We start from the raw sequence: 19355 nt of genomic DNA, 5'->3' as shown, positions 1-19355 counted from the left end.
AAGATCAAGGCCCATTTGTTTGACCCCCCAACCCCCATGCTAGATGCAACATGGGGTTTCCCTCCTTCCTTTGCTTCTCTGTACCCTCAATTCTAGTCTCTCAGACCAGGTCTCAAATTAAATATCTGTATACCAGCCCTGAGGGCAAGCTGTTCTCAGTGAGGCAGAGGGGAAGCTGAAGTTCAGACATGCTTACAGATCTGTAACGGGACCAGAAAGGACCATAGCCACAGGGCAGCAAGGCTCTAACTGAGCATTCTGTGTAGCTCCTTGCTCTCTGTATCCCACATGCTCTGGGATCTGCTAATGGCATCAGTCCCTGACTCAGCATTGTGGTTCCCTACCCCAGATCGCTGAAGCTCTACGGGTTCACTTCCCTCCACTGCCTCCTCTCCGTGGGCACATTCAGAGTTCAAACCCAACATACTCTCTTCTGGGTTTACCTCCCCCCCCCCCCCCGTGTCCCTCCTTGTATTGATTTCATCCTGTTTCCCTTTGGCAGTGACTTTTCTCCTTCTTTTCCACAACCAGTGGTCATTCCACCCTGGAAGTCTCTCCAGCTTGTCCCCAACCCTTCTACTTGTGCGGATCCTAGGACAAAATTTTTTTCATATTTGTTGAAGACAGTCATGTGTTAGGCTGGGGCACCTACCCATTTCTTCATGCTCACTATGCATTGTCGCCAATGTTTTTGTTTCAAAGCATTTTATTTATTTATTTATTTATTTATTTATTTATTCATTCATTCATTCATTCATTCAACAAATACCTGTGGATTTCCCATCCATTTCAGAAACAGTGAAAATGTTTGGCTTTACAAAATATTACCAAGATGTTCCATGTCTACTCCTTTGACATTTTGTTGGTACCTTCTGACTCCATGCTGTGGCCCCACAGGGCCACGTGTCATGAAGACTGGGTTTCTTGGCTTCTCTTGAGTATGTCTTGAATCAGGTCACTAGTCTCAAATGTTAGAGAAGGAAGTTGTTTTCCAACCCAGTGTTGTTCCTATAGAGAGAGAAAGAAGACATTGATGCCAATGGTACTTGATGCACACACACACACACACACACACACACACACACACACACACACACACACACACACATATGTCACTTTGCCTAGGATGGAGTAAGAACAAAGACTTATGACTTAAAGCAAGCCAATTCAGAAGGGTAGTTGAGAGAACTGTCCTGTGGCTTTGGACAGCCTATGTTGGTGCTGCATGACAGGTAGGCGGTCTCCAGGTTGTGAAAAAGCCAAAGCCTCGGCCCTTGGGAAAGGAAGGTCTGTTAAACTAACCCCCATAGTGAGAATTTTGATTTCTTTAAAAACCCAGTTATGTTATGTGAATGTGTTTTGTTTCAATCCCAGGTGTGGGATACGGCGATGCTACAGATTGTCCGCAGCAGCTGACCATGAGGTCTTGCCTGTTTTGGCAGCGGCATGATTCTGCCAGTTGAAGATAGTTTATGTTTGGAATTCTGGGGATTCTTGAGAGGATATAAAAGTGCCAGAGGCCCAGAGGCTGTGGGAGCTTCTGCTGCTGCCCGTGCTGCTGCCTTTGCTGTTTGCTGGCTTTCTGGTTGTTGCTGGTTGCTGTTTTGCTGGGTTGCTGATTGTTTCTTGGAGAATGAGGATTGAACTTGCCCCAAGGAACTCAATGCCCTTAATTAGCATGGAGTAAGTCGTTTAAGAGATCTATGCACCCTTTCCCCTCTAACCTTCTTCCTTACCTACCTAATGTTTGGGGAAGAGCATTGGAAGGGATTGGGGTGGAGAAGGGTGGTAAATATAAGAACTAGTAAAGTAGCCAAAAAATTCAGTTACAAACTCCACCTGTTCAGTTCCTCCAGGCTGTAAAACCTGAACTTCACACTGTTAAGTCATCATTCACTTTCTCCAGTGTTGACTTTGGTCACCCAGTATCTGGCATTCTGACTATACCCATCATTGGGTTGGAACCTTGGCTCTTTAACCATGATCCTTTAGTGTTTAGCCCTGACCTCACTTTCTCGTGGTTCTTGTTCTCAATGTAAGCTGGGGCACTAGAAGTCCAGAGAAGCTTAACAGTATTATAACTGACAGTCCTTGGGTCAAGTAGGAAATGAGTGGTGGTAGCAGTGGGAAGAAAGGCATCTTTCCTGCAGAGAGTGTGTCTGCAGAGGAAAGCTGGGAGACGACAACCAGGAAAGAAGACAGAAGCACAGACGTAAGTGAAGAGTGGAGAAGTGTCAGGCTCGAGAAGACTCAGAGGCATTCCACACGGCCAAGGTCAAAGCTGACCACAGTACAGGTCTTTGTCAAGTCAGTCATGACACATGGCTTCTCAGTGATCTAGGACCTATGAGTGTCCATTCTTTGATATTGCAATATGACATTGCCAACTACAAATGTGTTGGCTGATACTCCTGGCGATTCTGGAACTTATGAGACCCATGGGTAGATATGTATCACCTAGGAGGCTGCACATCATAAACAGAGCCACAAAAGGAGGACCAGACTCACTGCTGTTTGTTTGTTGTTGTTTTGCATCCTTGTTAATGAGAAGCCCCTTGACTTCCCTCCTCTGACTTCAGAGTGCTCTGAGGTAGACCAAGTCTTTTAGAGGCGTCCAACCTTCTAATTAGGACTTAATTCATCCTGGGGAGAATTTCCTGATGGGATTTTAATTGCATTCTACAACTTCTATTGTTGGGACTTCCTTGATAATCATCTCCACTGACGATTCCAGTTATCTTCCAAGTCTGGGTCACGATTCACTTGTTCAGGAAACTCCATTTTGTCTTCCTGGTTGGGGTACTCAGAGATAGTTTCTATTGCTTATAGTCAAGAATCTAAGATAGTGTGGCACCTCTGACCCGAGCGTTTCTGAGATTTCAGGATTGTGGCTTTCATGGATGTATTGAGACAGAAAGACACTCCTTCTGGGACCTACTTCTCTTGGGATAAAGCCGGGCAAGGTTGTACCTCAAGCCACAGCTAAAGACTTCTTGGAGGCTGCCTTGGGCAATTGCTTTAGGTATTCTTGGCTCATTGGGTTCCATAGTATCATTAGGGTTATTTGAGGAGAGAGATTGGGGAACAAATATGTTTACCACACCTTTTTACTTTTGAATTTGATTTGAATTTCTTTTATATATTTTCTTTATAAAATCATATTTGAAAATTGTGTTTCTTTACTAAGCACTAAGTTTAAGATTCGTCATTTAGAAGGACTTAGTTCTTGAGATTTTTGCCCAGATGGAAATTCAGAGTCTGGTTTTACTCTGCCCAGATAGCATCTCTGTAGGGTTGATCACTCTTCACTGGCACCTTCTATGGGCATAGAAACAATTTTCTGAATAATCTGAACTGAAAGCTCAGTCATCCTGGCTGTGCACTGCTGTGCACTCAAGCATGACTCAATGAAGGGATAAAGCTAGTGACATTCGAGTGTTAGAAAGGCTGACTGGGAAGGAATTGCTTCCAGGAGACATTCAGAAGACAGCAAAAGCTGGGATGTGTGTGTCTACCTCAGACTGATGAGTGGAAAAGCAACCCAACCCACTCAACTCCTACCACAATAACAACTTGGCCAATCAGCTGCCTGTCCCTCTGTTTCTAGGGCAGCAGAGGCATGCAAATGAGCACTCTATAACAGTTCAGGTGAGAACTGGAGCATCTGGTCCTTCAAGCATCTCAGTAAGTCATCAGACAGAGCAAGAGGCTGGGAAGTTGACCATACTGGTATCAGTGCAAGTTTATGGAGTTAATGAACTTGGGTGAGCCTTTAAGGACCACTGGATTGAAAAAGTGAGGAAGAGGTTCTAGGCACAGTCTTCAGGAGTAGATAGCTTTGGGATGGGGAATCAAGCAAGATTTCTAACTAGTGGTCCATAACTATCAGAGATCTCAGAAGCTATATTCCTAAGTAGAGAGAGACTTAGAGCACTCTTATTCTAACCAGGAACAAGATAGGGCTAACTCACTAACCACTGTACTCACTTCTTTTTATCATAGTGCTGTAAGCTAGCTAGAACAGTGGGACAAGGGAAGGAAATTAAAGGGATACATCTAGGAAAAGAAGTCAAGTTGATTTAATTGTAATTATAAAATTAATAGTTTTATCTCTCATGTGTGTGTGTGTGTGTGTATGTGTGTGTACATGTGTGTGTGCGCGTGCGCGCATGAGCATGTGTATACAGTGTGTGTATAAATACAGGTGAATGCTTGCCATGGTTGTTGGGGTCTGGGGATTGCCACACAAACCACTCAAACACCTATCTCAGTCAAATAGGAATGGTTTGTTGAATGCCAGACCCCAAGACTGATTGATCAGGGCCACGGGTCAGACTCAGGAGCTGACTGTAATATTGAGTCAAGATCATATAGGGCTTTTTAAGTCTGAGATCTACAAACTTCTGTGCCAAGTGATTCTATCAATAAGGATTTAGAAATAGGGGTATTTCCTTAGAAACATGTCTTTGTTGTACATATATGTATCCTATTCCTATCGGTTGGGGTATTCAACTGTGGCATGATCTTGCCTTATCTAACATTCATGTGTTAGCTTGCTAACCAGGATGTCAGTTATCCACATACAAGTCTCTTTCTGCTAAGTAGGATGTCAGTTCCCAGGGAGGTCTTGGGAACTTAAACTTTACTTGACCCCTATTCAAAATGGAATTCTTATTCCAAATAGTTTCTTATATTGGTGCAGGTGTCTCTCTTCCATTGTAGTCCATCCCAGGGGCAACTTATAAAAGTGAAAAACATTAAATATTATACACAGGTGCAGGAAGATCTGCTGTGTGTTTGGTTCAGGTCCAAACTTATTGTCAGTAACTATACAAAGCATACTATACAAACTATACAAAGTTCTACTGACTTCTATCATGATTGGCCTCCAAGGGCATAGACCATAACAGAATATGTAATCAACTTGGACATGAGAAAGTTTCCTAGTAACAGCAATTACAACGTATAAGAATGTTACTTAAATTATTAGCAGTAGCACAAAATGACAGCTACCCAGGTTACAGTTACCTAGGCCTTAACAATGGTGAACAGGAGGAAGCCAGAAGACAATCTTGATTGTTGGTCCTTGCCTCCCACCTTATTTGTGGCAGTTCTTTGTGCTGTTTTCTGCTGCACACACTAGGCTCACTGGCTCACAGCCTTCTGAGGATTCTCTTTCCACCTCCCACCTCCCTGCAGGAACGCCAGGATTACAGATGCTTCTTTGTGGGTCTGGCTTTTCTGTGGGTTCTGTTGATTTGAACTCAGGACCTCGTTTTTTTTGAGTAGCAAGTGCTATTACCCATTGACCCATCTCCCCAGCCTGAATCTCATCTTTGCCCATCCCAAGCTTTTCTTTTCACCATCCTTACCATCCACCACAGTGAGAACATCATGTGCACACTTCACCCAGATCACTTCAGTCACCTCATTAGGCCTCCTCTGTCTGTTCTTGGCCCTCCATGTAGTTCTTGAGCCTCTGTCTGTTCTTGGCCTACCATGTAGTTCTTGAGCCTTAGCCAACACAATCCCTTGCTAAGACAGGGTCTCCCTATGCAGCCCAGACTGGCCTTGAAGTCCTGATCCTCCCTCCCTCAGTCTCCTAGCACTGACATTACAGATGTGCCCCACTATTCAAATCAGCCCAAGTGATCTTCTCAGAATGTTAACTGTAGTCCAAACTCATCTGGGTCCCCTTCAATTGTGGGATCAATTCTCTAGGTACTTCATGGTCAGTTCCTGGTTTTCTGAACCAACCTCACTCCTACCATCTTCTGTCACTCTCAGTCATCCCTGCCATGCCTGGTCTCTCTCAGTTCTGAGAGCATGCCGTGCCTCTGCTTACCCCACCCCACCCCATACCTGGTCTCCCCCAGGACTCCTTTTTTGTGTTTCCTGCCTATTTTATGGAAAAACACATGTCTTGGAGCTTGGTAGAGAAGTCTGATTCTGACTAAGCCACCTTTAGTCCCTGGATTAGGATACAGGATCCGGACAGTTCCAGCCTTTGCTTCTTACATCATGCACACATGTGATGACTTATTTGCTGATCCCCAGTTTTTGAAAGCCCACTACCATGCTGCATACATAGTAGGTGCTTATACTTGCTGAAGGAATGAATTCCCAGTGGTCAGGGCACTGTATTGATTTATCTTAACCTGAGTTCTTTAGAAAGGAAAGCCTGGGACACACTTACACTGGGAAGCATGTCTCTAAGGACAAACCAGGAAGCAAAGTGATGAGCCCAAGATACTTGTGTAAGTTGGCCAACACTATGGGAGACTTGTATGTAAAGCCATGAAACCTTTTGAGAAGCCATAGGAAAAAATAATGTGACTCAGAATAGCCATCATAAGGAGGTATAGTGTAAAGGATGTATTTATTGGTTCCTGTTTTCTGTTTTTCAGGGACCTCACCCTGCCCAATGTGGAGTTAATGCTCCTGGTTTGTGTGTTTGTAAGCACCAAGAGCCACCTTTGACTCTTCAGAAGGCATGCTCAGAAACCAGTGTTGTGGTAGCTAAGAGATATGTGGGAAAAGCCAACCAAATCACTGACAGGCTGCACCTAGATGAAGGATGTATCTAGACTAAAGACACACCTAGATGAAGCCTATCAGAGCTACACAGAGCTGGCTGGCTGACTCCTGGATTAGGTGCATAGCTGACATCATTCATTGCATGATATGAACCACTCAGATGCTCAGATACCTTACGTAACTGCTGGCTCCTGTTCTAAAGATGTGATCTCATTGATTTATAAATTGAGATGCTCTCATTCCTTCTTGGAGAAAGGGAGACTTGGTGCAGTCCAGGACATATTTCACTTACACACTAGGGCCAGATTCGGTCTCTGCAGACTTAAGCCTCAAAGGTTATTGGGATGTACAGCATGGGCCCCGAAGCAATGATGAATTAGCCACAGCTGATGGTCCTGTCTCCCCTTCCCCATTCCTCTGGTGTATTCCCTAGTCCTTCCAAAGCACTTTGGTGAGCCTGGGTTGCTTGCCCCTCAGTAGGGTGGAGTTAAACGTGTGTCTGAACCTTCAACACACTCCCACTTGTCAAGTGGTGAGAGTTTCATCTGATCTCTCACAGCAAGCAACAGTGTTCACCAGGGAAGGCCCGGATTCCTGACATCCATCTCAGCCACCATTGAGTGCAACAGTAGTTCTCAGGGGTGGCTGGCAGACCTTTGGGGGTTTGGAAGTTCCCTCTCTGGGTTTTACAAGCTCAAGACGATTTCCATAGCACTAAGAACACTTCCCATTGAAAGGATTCCAAATGCTCTGAAATGGATGTTTCATCAGTGGGGAAGTGGATTAGCTCTCCTCTCACTGGAGTGGGTTGACTTCCTGTCCATGGGTATTTCGGAAAGGCAAGAGAAACAACTCCAACTCCACAGTAGAGAAGCCTGGTAAACCCTGTCTCGGCCAGCTGGTGGAGGTTAGCGTGAAACATAGGACATCGAGATGGAAATACACGGGGCAGCCTTGATGGGTGCCATCTCAAGGGATCTGAAGGGTCCTCTGCCTTCGGTTCTTTCTTCTCAGTCCCAGAAACTCAACCTGATTAAGACAGAACACCAGAAAGGAATTAGTCGTGGGGCATCCCACCAAATACATGGTGAGAATTCTTTAAGACCATCCGGAGCCAAAACCCAAAAGAGTCTGAGTGATGAACAGTAAGTAGGAGCCCAGGGAGAGAGAAAGAGGTGAGAAAGATGAGGTCACGTGGTGTCCTTCGTGGAATCTGGGAAGAGAAGAACATTAGGAAAAAGCAAGAACTGTGAATCAAGGGTGACTTTAGTTTACAGCTTCAGTACTTGATGCCATCGTGGTGAACTGGGCTAAAAGATGATGATGATAATAAGGAGGAGTGGGTTCATGAGGACTCTCTGTGTAATCTCTGCTAAGTTGCTCTAAGTTGTGGTGATGTTTGCATTGCAGACCTGAACTTTGAGCAGCAAGAAGGAGGAGCATCAGAGAAGAGACTGAGCAGGAAGCTGGTCCTGGGAGGAGCCTGGCTTCTGCTTGTAGAGTGTGTACTGCTTCACAGTTGGTCCCACTTGGGAGTGCAGGGTCTGGCACATTGTTCTGGTTTGGCACTGTCCCCTATCCTCCTTGCATGTGCATGCGATTTTCTGTGCCAAGCAGTTGTCAATGTTCTCAGGCCTCTTCTGGGGAAAAGGGAAGCTCTGAGTTCTCAGAAGCCCACATGCCCTGCAGCTGCGGTGTGTACCAGCCCAGACCTCTGAGAAGGCCTAAGAGTATCACCTAGAAGTTGCCCATGATCCTTGTTTACTGGTAATAAAACCCACATCCCAAAGCCAGAATGACTGCATGACCCATGATACACTTAGACGAGTGGTTCTCTACCTTCCTAATGCTGCAACCACTCAAGGCAGTTCCTCACATTGTGGGGACCCCCCTCAACCATAAGATTATTCCATTGCTACTTCATAACTGTTATGAATCCTAATATAAGTATCTGATATCCAGGCTATCCAATAAGTTTTCTGTCTTGTTAGGCTTATCTTTGGGTGGGGCTCAGCTCCTGTGAAACGATTATTGGATCCCCAAGGGGTTATGACCCATGAGTTAAGAACCATGGCTCTAGATCAATACATTCATTCTTTCTACAGGAACTTTGCCATAGACTCAGCGAGGGCCATGCTGGTTTGTAAAGCTCTTTAATTCATTTGTTTTCCTAGATTCTTGCTCTCCCCACCCTTCCGGCTGATTTTTCATATAGGCCCCAGACTAACAGACTCCTTCCCATGGTCCTGGCCACAAGGAATCATAGAACACCTGACTACAAGCATGAGCTATGGACTCCTGCTCAGCTGCAGAGGCCCAGTCTCGAATCAGTGCCCTCACTAGACCTCTTTCTGCTTGTCTCTAGCATTAATAAGCTCTACTAACAATGCTCTTATAAAAAGAATAATCCCTCCCCTCCCCTCCCCTCCCCTCCCCTGCCCTCCCCTCCCCTTAGTTCCAAATCCACTTTTCACAGACAAGCAGAGACCCTGGCAGCCACTCAAAGGTGAATCTGATCATGAAGCTTTAATACAAGTGCTGTCCTTGGGGAGATGAGTTTCTTTGGCTCTTTGCCATGTCAAGGCTATCCCAGGAAAGTATGTGTGTGTGTGTGTGTGTGTGTGTGTGTGTGTGTGTATACATGTACATGGGCATGCATGTAACAGGAGCACACAAATATATATGTCAAGTCTACAAGTGCACCTGATGATAGGAACCAATTCATCCCCATCCCAGCTGGCTAGCTATGACGCACCAACTTGAGGGAGAGCCCAGTTTGCTGGGTTATATGTCAACTGCAGTTTGTAGAACAAACCAGAAACATTGAACAACAGAACTAGAGTAATGGGGACTGATGGTAGGTAAAGCTGACCACTCTGTCTATATGTGAGGGAGACTAAAAAGGAAGGGATGAAAGTTATGCATGGCCACTGGACAGGAAAGGGTCCTGTCTTCCTAGAATTCTGTGTAAGCATTTAGTGCGTGCTCTGGCTGTAGCTTGTTACACCAACACAGCTACCCACCCTGGTGGTTGTACTTTGGAAGGAACCGTTTGAAAGCAGATATCAGAACACCGCACAACTGCAAACCTGTGAAATTTGACACTGTTCTCCGACACTAATGATAGGAACACCCAGGAGGTGGTGCCCACAGTAGCCCTGAGAGCTCTCACTGGGCAGTTTGCACGCTAACAAAAATGTAAGGCCCAAAGAGGTGTCCCCAGCATTGCAGTTTAGAGTCACTTCATACCGAGATGTAAGAGTTTGGGTGACACCAACCTGACCGTGGATGAACTTTCCCTACAAAGTTGTGTCGTGCCAAGGTTTTTATCATCTGGAGACTAGCTGCTTCTGAGATGTTTAATCAATGTTGCAGGGGCCAATCGGCTTCTCATCAGACAAAAATGTGGGGATTGTAATACTCCATCCCTGTGGTCTATTATTTTTCTTTGCCCAATAAGATAATTTTTTTTCCTCCTTGAGCAAAATGGCAATTGCTCCGTACGTTGTAAACAGGAAGTGCACCATCTGTGGCTGTTCCCCCTGCCTCCAGCCAGCGCAGCACCTGCCTTCGGAGGGGATAGAGTCACACGCAGAGGCCCTGCCCTGGGCAAGTAAGCAAGCTCTGTCAGTAAGCTCAGTTTTCAGATGCAGGTGCTTTGCTAAATGAGGGTGAGCTCCCCATGCTGCCAGCCGCAGTGCTAAGGAGAATTAAATGTGCATCTGTTAAAAACCAATAGCCATAATTTGACTAGATACCAAACCTCCTTTTGAAGCCATGGTTTAAACAGACTCAGTAGGAAGCTATGACTTAGCTAACCTGGGCTGTTCCTACCAGGTCCCTGTGAGTGACCCCCTTCTGTCATCTCATCTCCTAGATGGAGACCCAAGGCACATAAAGGGGTCAGCAGGGACAGAGCTGAAATGTGTGCCCAGGTGAGCAGACCCAGCATTTCTACCTGTGTTCCCTCAGCTTCCGGCTCGGGTTCTGCGCCCTGGTCCTCTGGCCCAGTGGGTTAGCTCTCCAGCTCATTTCTGCACCTGGCTTCTCCAGAGCTGCAGCTTAGAGAGCTGGGCTGCAGCACAACCTGGAGGTATAGTGGGAGGGAGGGGTCACTGATGGTGAGATGGGTCTCCATTTGCTCTTCCAAGCAGAGCCTGATATTGTCAAGAAATCTGGTGGCCAAGGGTTAAGGGGGAATGCTGTGTTGTAGCCAGCTCTACTTTCCTCTTGCTGTGTGATGAAGGCCTCCTCTTGTCTTCCTTGTCTTCCCTTTCAGGAAGAGAGGGCTGGTGGCATGAAAACGGTAGAGGTAATTAATATAGGTGGAGGTAGTCCCACATTGAGGCACATCCAAGGCACCAGTAAAACCGGCTCTGGGTCAGGGTGGGAGGAAGGATGGTATAGAGCATGCTGCTGGTTGGACATGAACCATTGGGCCCTCAGCTGATAGCAAGCACCACATCAACTGTGAAGATACTGAACAGTTGAATGCATAGTGCCCTTGGAGGACAGATGTGGGTGCTGGCAACTGAACTAGGGTCCTCTGAAAGAGCAGTAAGTACTCTTGACCACTAGGCCACCTCTCAAGGCCTGCCCTTAATATTTTATTTTATTTTATTTTATTTTATTTTATTTTATGTAAATCACCTTTTTTTTTATTGACTCAAACTTCCTTCTAAACTAAGGAAGTTAACTATCAGTCTACCATAAATTGCCATGATTTTCCCTTAGCATCTGCTTGAAGATTTAAAATGTTAAACTAGTATTTCCTTTCAGCTGTTTTTTTTTTTTTTTTTTGATCATTGCTAATTTGGTGTGTCTGGATCTCTTTCTTCCCTTTTATACTTTTTGGCTGTGAAGTCAGTCTACCTTAATATTATTAAAATATCATTAGAAAATCATTCCTCATAATTTTGTGATTTTTATATTTTGTTTTTGAATATCTTACCCATCTGGAATTCATTCTGGTATTATGAGTGAGTCAAAGACAACCAGTTTTTATTTTATTTATAAATGTTCCAACGATATTTTTGAAGTGATCCTTCTTCCTCATATCTGTCTTGAGCAAGACTCTCATCCACGTCTCCTTCTTGACTCTCAGTTGACTGCCTCACCTCTCAATTCCTTTACTGTCCTTTGAGATTGTGCTTGGATATCAGACAGAAGAAATCTGGTTTCGTTAAATCTCCTCATGCCAGGCTTCTCCTTAAAAGTCATTATTATTGTTATTCTGTTCTATTATAATTACATAACCCCCCTCCCCTTTTCTCCTCCCAGTCCCTCCATGTCCCACTTTTTCTCTTTCAAATTCAAGGCCTCTTTTTTCTTTAATTGTTGTTAAATATGTATGTACACACACACACACACACACACACACACACGTACCTAAATGTATTATATATATATACAACCTGCTGAGTCTGTATAATGTTGCTTGCCTGTATCTTTTCAGGCTGATCATTTGTTATCAGATAAGCAGTTGGCCCTGGGGAAGACTATTTCTCTTACTTTCTGTATTCCTTATGTGCCTGTATTTCTGTGTGTACAATGGGGGTCTCCTGAGCTCTCCTTGCCCCTGAGTTCTTTTAGATCTTGCCCAGAGCCAGTCTCCCTTGTCAGCTAACTCTTCAGTTGCTTTTCAAACCATACTGAAGTCCTTTGACTTTGGGTATGCTATATAGAGGCCACTGACATTCATTAGAGAATTCCCTGCCAGTGCAAGGCATGAGTCCACTCAGTCCCTGCTGTATGGGGAAAAGGAACCACCATTTGTTCTCTGGCTATCTGACACAGAAGAGCAATTGCTCACTACAGCTCTCTGTCTTGCCAGGCTTCCTCTTGCTGCCTGCTGTGGGTCCCCTTTCACGTGCTCACTGGAATTTCTGGGTGGCCAGCACCAAGGTGGATAGTTGAGGTTTGCAAAACCCCCAGGAATTCTTGGAGCATGGCACTTCCTAGATAGTGTGCAGTCATCTCTCTGCTATTCAGAGTTCTCACATGCTTGCACACATTCACATACAACACCCAGGGGTTTTGTTGCACTTGAAGGACAAGGGAGGGGAGGGTACCTTTACCCATGTTCTCGGAAGCAGCACTTCCTTCCCTCTAGTCCATGTGAGGCTATGTGACCTCATGTTCATACCTACTTTTAAAATCTTTTAATAGTTTCTGCAGGGTTTGCAATAATGAAATATTCAACAATCGGTGCCCACCCTTAAATAACAATTCAGGGACCTTGAGGCAGAGTATCCAGCTCTCGCCACACACACACCAGCTCCTCTCTGTACCTACTATACAACTCCAACATGCTGGAACCTATGACCAATTTACACAGTTATCTTTAAATCGATCAGGAATATGATGTGGAAAGGTGGGGACTTTGTTCTACCCTCATTATCTTTCTTTCCCACATCGCTTCCTTTCTTCATGGAGTTCACAGTTCCTGACTGAAGACAAACACATCTCCTAGGCTGGGTCTACTGACAGGAATCCCTTAGTGTTTGCCTGAGAAAACCATTATTCATCTCCCCTAGCAAGGGTAACTTTGTAGAACATAACTCCCAAGTCTACACTCCTGGGAGACCAAAGGTAGGCTGTGCTGCTGGCAATGTAGGCTCTGCATGTCTTCAGCATTTCCCTGTATTGTACCAATCTACAGGTCACCAACGCAAAGCTGCTTTTGGCTGGGGTGTTTTGGCACAGGGTTGAACTGAGGACAGTGTCTTTGTGCCTGTCACACACATTAATCTCTTGTCACTTATTTGTGCAGCAGGTGCTCCTTCTAAGATGCAGGCCACCTTTGTGCTTGCTTGTTGAACCAACAGGGCACTTTGCTCTTAATGAGAAGGTGCCTTGTTCTATTGAGCCCCACCTTTCCGCTAATGGTTTTTAATTCTAGAATTCTTTAGAAGATTATTTCTTTACAGTTCTATCCTCTTGCGTTGGATGCTATTGCTTCTGTCATCCTGCCTTGGGAGTTATTTCTTTTCTACCTTGCTGGACCTTGAGTCTGATGCTGAGTTCATTTCTGTGTATTCTTTCCTTGCACCTTGGTGCATGTTGTTTAGGGAGAGGGGCATTTTGATGCCTAGGTAGTAGGGTTGGTTTTTCTTTCCCTTTTTTACTTAAGTTAGTCCATAAATTTTATTGTGTAGTCATCAGTGAGCCTGGGCTGTGTTTCTCATTTCTTTTTCTCAGTCTCTGTCTAGAGCAGGAGATCTTAGCATCTCTGTACCACCCACGTTGCAGAAGCTATACTCTGGTCAAGTACATGAATGGATGCTTGCTCTGAGAAAAGTGACTTCTGGACACTAAGAGGAGTATTGTGTAATGTATAGTTGTTGCTATGGGGTATGGAAAAGGCTCACATACATATTTGATCTTTGAATTTACACTGCCCCTGCTGGCTGCCTCTAAATAAACTGAATATTTGCCTGAGATTTCCTTAACTTGTTAGCAAAGCCCTCCTCTGCAGCCTCTCCCACAGTTCTGTTTCTAGTATGATCAGTTCCACAAAAGCCAGATGGGCCCCAGCAAAACCGATGCAAGGGGTGGAGGTGGCACGAGGACATAGCTTGGCTGTGATGTAGTCTCTGTCCAGCTGGAAGTAAATCACAGAGCTCTGCCGTCCCTAGTTTGCTGGCCAGTCCGGCCTCCAAAAGGTTCTTCAATGAGGGTCACCACATGCTGGATTCTGCAGCGTTCCAAGGCCAGAAATAGAAAAGGCTCCAGATTTCAATAATGTGAGACTTCCGTTGTTGAATTACCCTATAGCACAAAGGCCTATGCTCCAAGTCTCCCCTCCCCATAACCTCAAAGGCAGGAGGGTACTTCTCAATTTCTCCCGTCCGTCCTGTGCTCAGCAGATGTCCAGGCCCCTGTGGTGTCTGTGGAGTCCTCAGCCAGGAGGATCCAAATCAGCAGTGTGGGGGAGGAGGTGTTGAGAACACAGACCTGCCTGAGTCATTCTTTGTGTTACTAACGTCTCTAAGATACAGTGTTTCCCAGGGTCCCGAGCCCACAGAGTGATATATAGCTGTTGCTACATGTGTCCTCACTGAAAACTAGTGATGAGAAGCAGCTGCTGGCCACTACTGCTAATCATACATGTCCATATTTCTCATCTGTTTGAAAAGCAGTCATTCCCCCTGATGGGTCTCCCAAGTCTGAGCAGCTGAGCTTCCAGGCCTGCCATAAAACCCAGTACCTCATCCTCCTGTCTCCCTGCTTGATTCAACTTGGTCATGGCTGAGCCCCAAGCCAGCTCCACACCCTCAGCCCTGTGAGAATAACAGGCTGTCTGGGGATTCTCATTATGTCACTGTGGAAGACAAGAGGTCACAGGAAGCCGGGACAGTCAGGGTAGAACAGAACAAATTGGTCAGGATATGGTTCCTTAAACACCCTTGACTTCTCTTGATTGCTGTGGTCTCCTTCATGGCTCTCCTGAAACACCCACACTGGCCCACATGCCAAATACATGCATCTTGTAGACACTTCAGAAACACACCATATTCATGCCATACCACACACCATGCATAAGCCACACAAATGCACATACACACACACACACACACACAAAATATACCAGAGATATGTAAACACACATGTCACACACATACATGTCACATATGCACACATGACATACACATACCGTACCAATCAAATCCCTCCCACAGACATACCATATATGTAAACCACCTGTCAATACAAAAATATGCACAATAAAAGACTTGCACTATCCCAAGGGTGGTCTCTCTGCTTCCTGCTTGCAGACAGAGATGTAAGCTTTCAGCCATTCCTGCTGTCATGCCTTTGCTTCGCCATCACGGATCTTCACCCTCTGAAACCATAAGCCCAACTAAATCATTTCCATTATAAGTTACTGTGGTCACAGTGTTTTATCACAGCAATAAAAACCCTAATAGAATAGGCAACTCGCTTTTCCTCATTTTATTAGTTCTTTGAGAGTCAATGTATTTTGATCATAGTCCAGCTAAGCAACTACTGGAAATTGACAGCTGCTGGGAGAGGGGAAAGCCTGTTTCTTTAAGACCGAGACCAAGAATTTCATAAATCCATTGTTTTTAATAGCTGAGTAGTACTCCATTGTGTAAATGTACCACATTTTCTGTATCCATTCTTCTGTTGAGGGACATCTGGGTTCTTTCCAGCTTCTGGCTATTATAAATAAGGCTGCTATGAACATAGTGGAGCATGTGTTCTTATTACCAGTTGGAACTTCTTCTGGGTATATGCCCAGGAGAGGTATTGCTGGATTTTGAAATGTATATAAAGAAAACATCTAATAATAAATAAATAAATATTTTAAAAATTCTGGCTGAGGGCTGGAGAGATGGCTCAGAAGTTAAGGCTGCTCTTCTAGAGGTCCTGAATTCAAGTCCCAGCAACCACGTGTGGCTCACAACCATCTGTAATGGGATCCGATGCCCTCTTCTGGTGTGTCTGAAGACATTGACAGTGTGCTCATATACATAAATTAAATAAATAAATCTTTTTTAAAAAAAAAAAAAGAAGGAAAGGAAGAAAGGAAGGAAGGGAGGGAGGGAGGGAGGGAGGGAGGGAGGGAGGAAGGAAGGAAGGAAGGAAGGAAGGAAGGAAGGAAGGAAGAAGAAAAAATCTGGCTGAGCAAGCTATAAAAAGCAAGCTAGTAAGCAGCACTCTTCCATAGCCTCTGCATCTGCATCTGCCCTGGGCTTCTGCCTGCTTGAGTTCCTGCCCTCACTGCTTCTGATGAGCCATTATATGGAACAGTGAGTGAAATAAACCTCTTCTCCCCCCAAAAACAAAACAAAACAAAAACAAACAAACAAAAGAACTGAGGTCAGCCATGCTTTCACAGAAGGCTGCACAGCGAAGAGTATCCAGGCAGTACAAACTGTATTTGATGGGGGTGGGGGGAGGGGAAAAAAGAGGACACACAGAATGGGATGGGCTCGGACAGAAGGGAATCAGGAGGATTTGGGGGGTGAATATAATCAAACGTTCTGCTTTTTTAAATCTGGCGTTTTTATTATGTATGAGTAACCAGGGTGTCATGTGGTACAAAGACCTTATTTGTCTCCATGTTTTCTGTGTGAGGCCCTCCCTCCCGTCCCTGCTGTCCAGTGTTGAGGCTTCCTGCTTAAAGTTGAGAACCTGAGTGGGGGCATCAGGAATGACCCCCTGGGTCCCCAGGCTCCCTCATCAGTCCCCTCTGGTAACGCCAGCTTCTGGTTGCTGTAGATGAAGCCAGGCCTCCTCCACCACAGGGCCATCACACTGGTTGTTCTGTGGGGGTAAGATGTGTTTCCCTCTGCTATAGGTTTTTGGGAGAACCCCTTGTTTCCATTATGAGCTCCCCATGAGCCAATAGCAGCCTTCTTTTTGAGGGACTCTATTTCTCCTCCATGATATTTTCCCACATATTGTTAAATAAAAAATAATCTGATGGCCTCTGTTATTCCTTGTCTCTCTCTCCCTCTGAAATTAGGGATCAAGATTTTTTGTCTGCTTTGTTCACAGCTGTAACTACAGATCCAGAAGTGGAATCTGATGCGTGGCACTCAGTACATGTTGGCTGCGTGAATACGTGAGAGGTTTGGAGTCTGATCATGCGTAGAATCTGAGCCAAAGACAGGGCCACAGTGGTGCCAATGAAAAGGCGACTTCAGCTGTCAGTTCAGGGCATTTCTCACAGTGACCATGCATGCATGCATTTGTGATTACTAGTCTCCATGGGGCTTTGGGATGGAACTTGATTCCCCTTTGAACTGGTTTTCAGTGTAAGTTAGAGGAGAAAGGGGTGTGTTAAATGAGGGTGTGTGAAGAAATTAACTGAGAGCAAGGCTAGGTCTCTCTTTTGGAAATAGGGCTTAACTTTCATAAGTTTATGACTCTCTGTTGGGAGTGTGTGTGTGTGTGTGTGTGTGTGTGTGTACTCCATATCAGTACCTGCATGGTTTCTCTCACAGAGCACATTCCTAATGGAGAATGCTTGATGTAGAACCTTCCAGATGGAGCCGATCTTGGTGCTTGAGCTTGCATGGAACGCCGTAACCCTGCAACCCTTTGCTTGCCAGCTTTTGGATCTGATTTCACAGATGCTGCAGATTTTGATCAGCAAGCTAGTCACATTTTTTAGCATCTCGAGGCCCGCAGATCACAACTCATAACTGAGAAATATTGACTGAAACCCAGTCATGTTTCTCTGCAAAGACCCTGTGCCTCTTTTACTGTTCTTCTGCATCCAGATGGTGTATAATGGTTTATTCCAGGCCAGAGAAAAGAGAGTCACAGCAGTATCGAGGATACTTCCCTTTCTCCCGGAGGAATCATCTGGAAGGAATGACTCCAAAAGCCTCACTAGGCCGGGCTCTCCTGTGTGCACTGTGCCTCAGTGAGTTCTCTCTTACTTACAACTTAGAAGGAGGAGAGCTTTGTGCAGGCTCACAGTTTAGAGACTCCAGTAAGTTCATTCACTCAGGCCTGGGGTGGGGCTCCTGGCTAGGGCATGGGGTAGATCTGATCATTACCCAGGGAGTGCTGGTGTCTCCTTCCAGGGCAGGCTGCCATAACCTAAGGACTTCCCGCTGGCCCAGCCTCTTACAGATTCCACCCCTTCCTGGTGTCCATGGTATTTGTTACTTGGTATTTGTGATAATAGTATTTGTCATGCCAGTGATAAAAGTAACCTAGGGAAGGATTTGTCTCAGCTCAAAGTTTGAGGAAACACAGTATGTCACAGTGGGCAAGGCATGGCAGCAGGAGCATGAAGCAGCTGGTCACAGTCTGCAGTCAAGATGGATGCTGGAACTCAGGTTGTTGTCTTCTTTTTTTCTCATTGTTTAGACTTTGACCTCAGCCTGTGAGTTGATTCAGACCCTCATTGGATGGGTCATCTTTCCTCAGAAAAAAATCTCCGTGAGAATTGCAACACACCCAGAAGTGTGCCACCTAGCTGATCCCAAATACAGTCACATTGACAGTGGGAACCGAGCAGCACAACCATCTTTGGGTCTTGCGCGTGCCCTGACTTGCCAGCAAGAACAGGATCCTTCTGCACATGTTTATTGGGAGAGCTTGATTGCAGAGGTGAAGAGACCCCAAGCCCAGAACTGGTGCTGCTTATATAGGCCTAGGAGAGGCGTGTCTCACACCCGGATTGGTTATGCATGGGTTATGCTTACCACCTCATCTGCATGTCTCACATCTGATTGGTTAACTTCTCTCTCATCTGATTGGTTAACTTGTCTCTCATCTGATTGGTTAACTTGTCTCTCATCTGATTGGTTAATTCTCAAAACCTCATCTTGGCAAAAAAACTTTACTGCCTATGTATGTGTGCTGGCCAGTGGAAGCCAGTGCCACCCTGCAATGGCACATGTGGCTTCCCACATCTCCCCCTTTTTGTTTTAATAAAATGAGGCTGGTCTAGGCCTGTGCAATTATGTCCATCCTCCGTGGCTCCTGTTTTAGGTCGTTCCTCTAATGTCACAGCCTTACCCATCATAGGGTAACCCTATCGCCACCAGGCCCTGTGTCTTAGGTTGGTCTATGCATGAGGAAAGTTGCCCATCTCTGGATACCGCAGTGCTGTGTGACAGTAACTGCTAAATGACCTAGGGTGAACTCTACAAAAGAGGCCAGCCAAAAAATGAATTAGTGGGGAAATCATGATCACCCTATCGCGTGCAATGAGGAAACCTCAGCGATGTGCAAGGGCTGATCAATGATCGTTGAGTCTCTCTCATTCCAGTGCAATGGATCCATAAATCCATGAGGTGCAAGAGCAGAGAACTCAGATGCCGACTAAT

At 45.4% G+C, this 19355-nt stretch overlaps 1 long non-coding RNA gene across 2 annotated transcripts; it reads left to right on the top strand.

Annotated features, from left to right (window-relative positions):
• The first annotated feature begins 1583 nt into the window (after positions 1–1583).
• Positions 1584–18629, top strand: Gm35332. 2 transcript variants are annotated; one of them, XR_387262.3, is made up of 5 exons: positions 1584–1683; positions 7948–8038; positions 8643–8676; positions 17817–17938; positions 18391–18629. It is a non-coding gene; the product is annotated as a predicted gene, 35332 (long non-coding RNA). The 2 variants fall into 2 exon arrangements; XR_878399.2 differs by lacking the exon at positions 8643–8676.
• The last annotated feature ends 726 nt before the right edge of the window (positions 18630–19355 follow it).

This window comes from Mus musculus, chromosome 1, assembly GCF_000001635.26.
Source record: "Mus musculus strain C57BL/6J chromosome 1, GRCm38.p6 C57BL/6J".
Taxonomy (NCBI): Eukaryota; Metazoa; Chordata; class Mammalia; order Rodentia; family Muridae; genus Mus; species Mus musculus.
This window is presented reverse-complemented; position numbering and strand designations above follow the sequence as displayed.